The 9901-nt window shown below is 37.1% G+C and overlaps 1 long non-coding RNA gene across 1 annotated transcript; it reads right to left on the bottom strand.

Moving 5' to 3' along the window:
* Positions 1-420: 420 nt before the first annotated feature.
* LOC116410217 lies at positions 421-7591 on the bottom strand. The gene is made up of 3 exons (XR_004222181.1): positions 7529-7591; positions 3155-3262; positions 421-463 (listed from the first exon to the last, which is right to left on the bottom strand). It is a non-coding gene; the product is annotated as an uncharacterized LOC116410217 (long non-coding RNA).
* Positions 7592-9901: the final 2310 nt, after the last annotated feature.

Raw genomic sequence — 9901 nt, 5'->3', positions numbered from 1 at the left:
TCTCTTTACCTCTTCTCATATTACTACTTATAGATCAGTTGAATGATTTGGAAAAATAAGAAACTCTACAAATTTTAGTAGTAGATTATCAGAGGTGAAACAATATAAATATATGACATTTTCTGGTACAATTTTAGGACACGCTTGGTAAAATCTAGTCAGTTTAGTGTGCTTTCTAGTGGTCAATAACTGCGACCTTGATACATACAGTGATTACCAATGACAGTGGTAGCAATCTTCTATTTAATGGAAAAAATCTGCACTGAAGGGGTCATTTATAAGTGCAGTTGTGTTCCTGCTATGTGCATCCAAGATGAGCTCCTTGCACTTTCATATAGATGGGCCCTGCACCATTGCCTTCCTCCTGCCTGTTGTTGCAACTTCCATGCAGTTGTGTCTATAGGTGCCAGGGAACACTGGAGCTTCTGCTCAATGGCAGTGGTGAAAGGGTTCCCACAGCAGCCTGAACAGAAATGACCAACTGGACAATTTGCATCAAAGTGCAAGTGCAACTGAATCAGTTCTAAAGCTTCTCCCACAATTGTGTCAGGTGCATCTCCCCCTGGCGACTGCAATAGTTCAGAAATCATGAGAAAAACACTGCATTGTGGGTAGAAACATGGTGCTTGTGCACATTGTGCACTGCGGTTTTTAAATGACAAACAAATCTATATGAGAAACCTCTGTAGAGATTCTTGAAGGTCAGGCTAAGACTGCTGGGAATCAGCAGGAGATTAACATGTTTTCTGTTATATACATCTGCTGCTCTTGTATGCACAAACATTTATGATGAAGCAGATTTATCAAACGTCAAACTGGGGAATTCCGAAGAATTCCCTGCAGTTGGATATTTTCCATATCTATCAAAAGTTTCTTGACTGTCAGGAACACTTTTCTGATGGCCGGTAAAGTTTTTAACAAAGGAGCATGCACATTTGAAGGCATGGCTAGTTCTGGCATTTCTCTTCTTTACCAGAGCCTGCGAGAGGAAGCCAAATATCCAGAAATGGTGGCCATCAACCCTATTACACTACTACTGCCTGTTATCATGCGGTACAGTGGGAGCAGTACTGTATTTGCGGGGGCAGTTCAGGTGGGGGGGGGTGGAGACCCCTGTAGGGGATGGAAGTTGTTTTAAATGGGTCTTGATGTGCTCATCACCCTTAAAGGAGAAGGAAAGGTAAAAACTAAGTAAGCTTTATCAGAAAGGTCTATGTAAATACAGCCATAAGCACTCACAGAAATGCTGCACTGAGTTCCGTGTCAAAAGATTAGTTGTGTCTGTTTTCCTCTGCCAGAGACACGCAGCTTTCAGCTCTCTCCTCTCTGCTGCTCCCCCCTCCATCAGGAATGCTAAGAACTCACTCCCCACCTTAGGAATGTGGATCTGAGCCAATCAGCAGGAAGCTGACTCATAGTCTAACTAACTGAGCATGTTCACTTGGTCTGGGTGTCTGTGCAGGAGTGAGGCATTATGGGAACTTTCTTTACACAGCTCAGCATTTTTTCTTCCTGTTTGGCTTCTGATCATCTGAACGGGAGAAATATGGGGAGACTTAAGGGCACTATTGAGAGAACTGAAGGTATGCTTGCAGCTTGAGATTAACTCTTTATTAGCCTTTCCTTCTCCTTTAAATTCTGGGCCACATTTTTATGCCAGGCACAAATAACCTAGAATGGCCCTTATGATCTTCTTTACATCTTATTTGCTCCTTATATTTTCCACCCTTAACATTTCCCTGACTGTTATTAAATGCAATAAAGTGACCCTCTTAACACCATGTCAAAATCAGCATTTTTTCACAAAAGAGAATAATTTTCCTATTCATGAAAAGTTAGGTTACATGCATATGTTTATTCTGTTTTTTTCCATGCATAATAGATTTAATAAAGCTTCCTTTTGATTTTTTTCTCATAAACATTTTCACTAGCTCAGAGATGAACAACTTCTACTGATTCTCACAAAGATGCATTCATGTTTTTTGGCCAATATGTAATATATTTTCACAAAAACTGAAGTCAGATGCCACTTTACTTTACTTCAGTCAGATGCCACTTTCTTTACTATGAACAGATCTATTAGGCAATACACTATCTCAAAAAAGACTGTAGGGGTCATTTATGACTAGTGATCTAGTATCCCTTGTTGTAAAATATTATAAGTCATCAAGGAATTCTATGACCAAATAAAAGCATGAGGCCGAAGCTGAAGGCCAAATGCTTTTATACAGGTCATGGATCTTTAAGGTGACTTCTAATACTTTTATTTTTGATGACAACAGGGGGTGCTTTACTTATTATAATATACAAGTTTCTATGATTCATGTGACACCACTATTATGCTGAACGCCAAAAATTACACCAACCGTATGTTTTTCTTCAGAGCAATGGTGTCCAACTCATGTACAAGTGCAAGTACAGTGGTGGAATGATGGAAAAATGCTGCATTGTGCGTAAAAAGCATGGGGTTTGCACTTAATATTGCACTTAGCTTCTGCATTTAAGTTTGTAAATGACTCCTTGTATCTACAGTCTTGAACTGTATGAAATGAATATGTTGAAACTGTGAAGCTGGAAGTATCCACAGTAGATTAAGGAAGACAAAGTCTACTGGGGTCATTGCAAATTTCGATTTCAAATTTTTACTCACAATGCAGCATTTTCCCAATAAATCAAATATAATTGTGGCTGTGCAGGTATTTTCTCCTGCCAAGATTACAGCCAATGTGTCAAAATGTGCATGCAAAATTGTGTTGGTTTTGATTGACCAGATGCAAGTTGCTGTCAGTCGGCATTGCATCATTTCCAGCAGTTGCTGTTTATGTGACGTTTGCATCTGATTCTTTAGGTGCAAGTCAGCTCCACATTGTGATGGAGCTCGCAGTGATGTGCATCATTAGGCACACTTGTGCATCATTCATTGGAACTGACTTGACAGTGCAAGGTGCTTAGCGCATCTGTATAGGTGTGTGAGTAGTGTATTTGAGTGCAAGCGCACTTAATGAATAGCATCCATTCAACGATTGCATCCGTTTAAACCTGACTGCACTTTTGAATATGGTTGTAAATAAACCCTAATGTCCTGATAACTAACCCAACATTATACACAGTAGTCATCATATATAAATATGTCAAGGAATGATAATATACTCACAGTTGTTCTGTTGTCTCTGCATGTGTGCTCCTGGAGTGAGGTGCTGGCAAATAAAAGCAGAAATCTGGCACTGTGACATTCATCCATCATTTTATTTTTTGGAGAGTACTGATAAATAGGGTTACATTTGTTAGCAAATGCACATGTTATCTCATGTATATTCATTTTACAATTTTTATACCACCAATAAATTCCAAACAATTATTTTCATGACAAAGTTAACATTTAAATCAGTGTAGCCAAGGAGTAGGAATAATAAAATATGTAACATTTGGGACAGCAAAGGGGGAAAGAAACAGGGTAAAAATAAGTGTTTGTCAAAGGCTTGACTGTCCATACAAGTTTGAAAGTAATGGAAGCATAGCTCAATACAATAGGATAGAAACAAGCACACCAATTTCTAAAGGGGAAGCTATAACGTGCAAACAGTAAATGGCATCCACTTCATATTGGGGGATCTTCACTTCCCTTCCTCAGGGAGGACCCAACAATAATTTCAGCAGATTTACAAGATCATGAGTGTGGAAGTGTTTGTCTAAAAATATAACTCTACAGTTTGTCCTTTTCCTAAACTCAGCTGCAAAAATGATATATATGCATTATATAAACTATACAATAGATCTACAATATAAATATATTGCCCACTAAATCCACAATTGTGGATTGCAGAGTGCAAAGGTCAAAAATGATTATAATGGAAAATGAGTGGAGCAGAACTCCCTTATGTGAAAAAAATATGCAAATGTATTCCATCACATTTACATGTACATGTCCAATGTATCTGTCCTCATAATGATCCTTGAGAAAGGTCCTAATGAGGATCGAAACGTTGGTCATGTACATGTGATGGAATACATTTGAATATATAGTTTTCAAGGGAATGCTGGTCCAATAATTTATCTATACATGCATACAAGCAAACACACACACACACACACACACACACATATATATATATATATATATATAGAGAGAGAGAGAGAGAGAGAGAGAGAGAAAAAGAGGGAGAATAATTTATTGCCAATTGTAAAATATAAGGATATTTTAAGTCACTAAGAAGTTTCATGACTATATAAAAGCCCAGTGCTTTTATACAGGTCATTAAATTCCAAGGTGATGTGAATTATACTCATATTTTTTAACAAGTGGTACATTATATATTATAATTCACAGGTTTCAGTGGGTCATGTGACCAAAGACATCACTAAGCACCATTTATAAGGATGCAATTTACAGGATATATAAATATATATAAGTCACCAAGGAATTCTATCACCATATAAAAGCATGAGGCTGAAGCTGAAGGCCAAGTGCTTTTATACAGGTCATGGATCTTTAAGGTGACTGCTAATATCTTCATTTTTGATTACCGGTACTTATTATAATATACAAGTGTCATGTGAAACAAATTACATCACTAAGCACCGATTTTAACTAATGACGTCACCAAACACTGTTTATAACAATATAATTTACAGGAAATTCAAACTGATGCACATTCACAAGACCTTTCAGAATAGGGAGCAGATATCAACCACAAAGACAACACATTACATGATAACTCAACAATACCATTTTTATGAATGGTTAGGGAAAAAAAACGTGTCTCTCTAAACTCTGCAAAAGTTGAGAACGTGAGAGTGCTCAGTACAGGTTTGCACTCAATGTAATGTTTCACTCCTGACATATACGCAGCTGCTGTACACTGAAAAGACACAATAGAAACCTTTTCTGAATAATGATATGACAATAGTACAATACATGATTAGTGGCTGAAGCCACTTCTAATTCGATACACAAGGCTTATTGTAAATTAAAATAGACCATTAAATGGATGTGTGTTAATATCAAGCAATAATGCTGATTGCAAAGCATTGTAAAGATTATATACAGTATATGGGCATAAGGACTTATTTCACTAGAGGGCAGCATTTGATCAAATGTTTTCCTGCACTTGACATTTGTATCAAGCATTGAAAATAATATGCAGATCCCTCTACAACAAATTTACCAGTGTTGAAGGACAAGATTTTCTCATTCTAACGTCACCTTATCTATCCTTTGGGCTGAGCACACAATTTGCTCTCAAAAGTATTTTCTAAGGCTTTAAAAGGACTGAGTTCACTAATAAATAGGATTTGTTTTTGGCTGGATGTGATTTCAGGGTTGGATAAATCAAGCTTGCCCGACAGCCTCGGTTACAGAGCCAGAGCTTTTTAAATGCATTGATATTAATATTTTAACATCTTTTATTATTGTAACAGAATAAAACATGAATAGATTCTCTGGTCTATTAGCCCCTCTCTTTTCTTTGTTTCTATTTAGCAGTCAGTTATGACAGGACCAAATGAGAGATGAAATAAGGCTGCCATATGTAGCATACGTTTATATTTTCACCGGTTAATAACCACAAGAGAAATGCAAAAATAAAATATCGCCTTCATTACCATAATAATCCTGCTTTGTTATGCTAGAGGCTCAGTCATATTTAATAGCGTGCAGTTGGAATCTATCGGCAGCTCTTATCATTTGGGTCCACAGAACTGATTTTATTCTGCAGTTTAGTGATTGTCCCTGTGGCCCGTTAAGTGGCATTGGCGGCAGTGACTCCGACACTACATTTTTGGCAAAAGGGAAGGAAGGGTGATAAAAACTATGCTAAAGATTCCTCAGCTCAGTGTAAAGGGGTATGAACGTGCCTTTGCAAACACTACACACTGAATGAATGGATAGGATAGTAAAATACTTTCCTTTGTTGCATACTGGAGCCCAATTCCTTTTACAGGTAAATGTACTTGGACATAGTATATGTGTTTCACATTATTTCTCTTTAAAGTATAAGGACATTGCTAATTATATTACTAAAGGTCCTCTGCATATTTCAATTTTTTTTTTAATATTTCATATTTCTGTTTTATACAACCCTAAAACATTAAGTTGACCAGTTCAACCAACATAAATTGAAATTGCTCATTAATTACTGGGCCTTCTACACTTCTGGCCTTCCCTGCAACTGCAGGGTCTGCTTCCTCTGTACTTACACCCCTGGTAAAGGTGCCACACATTTTTCCATGGGTGAGGCATTTTATTTAGGCAGCCAAAACCTACACTTTATAATTTAAAACAGGCCATTTACAAACCCAAGTGCAGTGTGCAAAGCACAATTATTGCCTATATCACTATATATTTACCCATAATGCAGCATTTTCCCACATACCTCTAGCAAAATTGTTGCTGCACTCAGCTGTGTCCACCACATTTGCTTCTAATGCATCAACATGGATGCAGTTGTGCTTGTTACTTGATGAAAATCAGGAGCAGGTTGCATCTTTTTGGAGTGGTTGTTGTGTCACTTCAGAGCAAGAGCACAGTCTCAAAATGGTGTTGGCATCCTATTCACTGGGCACAAGTCTGATGCACCTATATATGCAACCCACTGTGGGAACCTGGGGCTACCCTGGATGTGGCATCACAAGGCACGATGAACATAGAAGCAGCCATGTGGAAGTGCGGAGTTTTTGGGTGTATTAATACTTAATGTATTGAGTACATTTTAGGGCACTGGCATTCATAAATGTAAATTAACTGCTTATACTCTGAGCACGTTTCCCTTTGATTGAGGAGTGGTATAATTCCTTTCTTTTTTATTTCTATAGCTGCATAGAGACATTTGCCGAATTGTAATTCTTGCAGTGCCAACTAAACAGCACATATGTGGTTGCTGTTTAGATTTCTTGTGTCCTCATGAGAGTCATTTAAAAAAAAAAAAAAATATGCTCATACCAAATATGCCCCTGGCCTAATGCTATTTCATTAACATGGATAAAAGGTTAGGGTGTGAGAAACAAAATCGAAAAGTGTTTTTTTTCTATTTTTATGACAAAAAAACAAAACTGCATTATTTAAGGTAAAGTTATAAATAATTAATATTTTTTACAGTTAAGTTAATGTATAGTTCCCTTTTATAACAGCCCCAGTAGGATGAATGTGACAATAACTAAACCTACACATAGATGCTATATGCTATATTGTTGGGGACAAAAGAATCAGAATGGGTTTATTTAGTGTTTAAATGTTTTGAGCGGACTTATGGTATGGAGATCCCAATTACAAAAATATTTCTCATCCAGAGTACCCCAGGTCTTGAGTACCCCAAGTATTCTAGGTAAGAGATCCCATTTTTCCGGGGTTTTGTTGTACTTTTAATACTAAGTAGGTTTGCGGAAATAAGCTTTATCTGTGGGATGTCCTTTCATATAATTTGCCAACTCCATTAAACGGTGTGATGTCAGTTGCCAAAATGTGATTTTTTTAGCTGTTCAGATTTTAAATTGTACCTAATGAGATCAAAGAATCATATAAATTGGTATATACCTATCAGTCAATATTGATCTTAACCTCTTTGCCATGAGCCACCATTTTTGATGCTCTGTGTGTCACTCACTGATCATCTGACAGGAAATAAATGCTCTAACTGAAACAGGAATAAAAGACACAGCTCTGTTCATTCATTGAGATATGTAACCTAGCATGTAGGTGTGCCCTTGGTTTGTGTGAGAGCACAAGAAGGTGCCAGAGGATTGGACTTGAAAATGGCAGTGTTTCTATATATATGATTATCCAATGGCACATACTACTAGAAACATATATTTATAAGAAACAGTGTTTTAAAAATACATTTAAATTTTTCTTTTTTAGAGAACTGGAATGCTCTGGTAGTGGGGCAGAGCACAATTGTGTTGGAATATTGATGCATGTTGAACTGCATTAGCAGGAAGGAACCCCATTGCTAATAGAGAGAGATAGTTTAAACTTTAAACCTTTGTTGGCATGTGTATTCTGCTGTACTATGCACACTTTTAGCAGGAATATTGCGGCCTTTTTAGGAAATTTGATTACTCCTGCTTGTAGTGGCGGTAAAATACACCTTGCCTCTGTGGATTGGTTCTAGGTTTGCCACATGTTTGATTTTGACCTGAACAGTTCAAGTTTTTTTTTAACCTGTTCGGGTCAGAACTGCATGTTTGTGCTTTAGGCTTGTGAAACCCAACCAATGTGACCAATAACTACCTCTGATGTCATGACCACACCCCCACAAGGCACAAACATGCCCCCAATTGTCATGACCCCCCCATATGTCATTTCTCTGCCCCTCATATTGTCATGCCGCCCTCTTGTTTGGTATTTACTCAGGTCAAAGGCGGCAACCTTAATTGCTTTCCACTGACAAACACTACAGGTGATAACTGGTAGTTCCATTTGGAACTTATGGCAATCTATTCACGGTGGGTAATGGCTGTTTTGATTGTCTGTGCAATGCAAGTAGCACTAAACAAAACACCTTGGGGCTTATTTATTAACCCTGGCAAATCGGAATCAATGCAGTCCCCACAGCAATCAGAGACTGGCGTTTAAGATTTTACCTGCAGCAAATTGATCAAAGCTAATTGTTGATTGGTTGCTATGGGTAACTGCACTGGGGCAATTTGCCCAGTGTTAATAGATCTGTACCCTTGTGTTCTATTGTTCTAAAAATAAGATGGGATTTTCATCCTCCCTTCCTAATCTGAGCGGCATATACACTACTAATGAACACATGCAGAGATCTAGCTGAGAGTGAGAAGTATGATCCGAACAAAACAACGGCAGCCAGAAAGTTATTTTTTTCATATAACACCAGAACAGAAAACAAATATATAAGCCAAAGGAGTTAGACAGTGCAATGCATATAATCACATTTTAATTAAACCTGTGTATTACCAGTCCCATCATCTCATTTAAAATGCATTTTTCAAAACTGATGAAATAATTACATGGATCACATCAAATTAATGGGTTAATACATAATACCCAACAAAATGGAAATGTTAACAACAGTCAAATTCAAGGTTTAAATGAAATGTAAAAAAATGATTTTCATGAAGACATGGCCTATAATTACATAGTTGGAATCTGACACTGACAGTACTTTTGGTATCATGTTATCGTTGCTTCAATGCAGAGCATCTCATTTCCACAACTTACACAGGCTGTATAGTGAGCATGAAAAATGAATAGTTGGGCCAATGTTAATGCTGCTTTTAATGATGTGGTATTGAACCACAAAACACAAGAAGCTTTGTTTTGTCTTACACCCCATGTTGTTTATTTTATGCATGTCAATACAAAATATTTTGATATAACTTGAAGATTTCTGTGCCGGATCTACCTTGAATATGTGAGGCACATGCACACTGCCCACTCCCGGAACTGTTACATATACTAAGCCAGATTCAGTTTGATGAGAAAATGCTATTTTCTGCTTTATCACCAGAAAACTTATGGGTGAGATTTAATTTCAGGACAAAAAAACTTTTCTCCTAATTTAGTTCCAGTTTTTTACCTGACAGATTCAATTCATGGATGAGATTTAATGGGCCAGACTCAGTTCAGTGAGAAAAACCATTTCACTTAAAAACTCATGGACAAGATTCAATACGAGGTGAAAGAAACTTTCCATTTTTTTCCAATAGACTTTAAGAGAGCTTTTATGTGAGATACATTTTTCTGGATTGAATTACATCTGACATTGGGCCAGATTCAATGCAGTGAGAAAAAGGTTTATCACGTGAAAACCCATGGATGAGATTCAATGTGAGATACAGTTCAGTTACGCAAAACCTATCTTACGGTTTGAAAACTCTATTTGTCTATGGAAAAAAAATGGAACTGAATAAGGAGAAAAGTTTTTTCTCCTTGAATTGAATC

This window comes from Xenopus tropicalis, chromosome 4 (assembly GCF_000004195.4).
Source record: "Xenopus tropicalis strain Nigerian chromosome 4, UCB_Xtro_10.0, whole genome shotgun sequence".
In the NCBI taxonomy this organism is placed as follows: Eukaryota; Metazoa; Chordata; class Amphibia; order Anura; family Pipidae; genus Xenopus; species Xenopus tropicalis.
The sequence above is the reverse complement of the archived record's forward strand: the minus strand, read 5'-3'. Positions and strand labels throughout refer to the sequence as shown.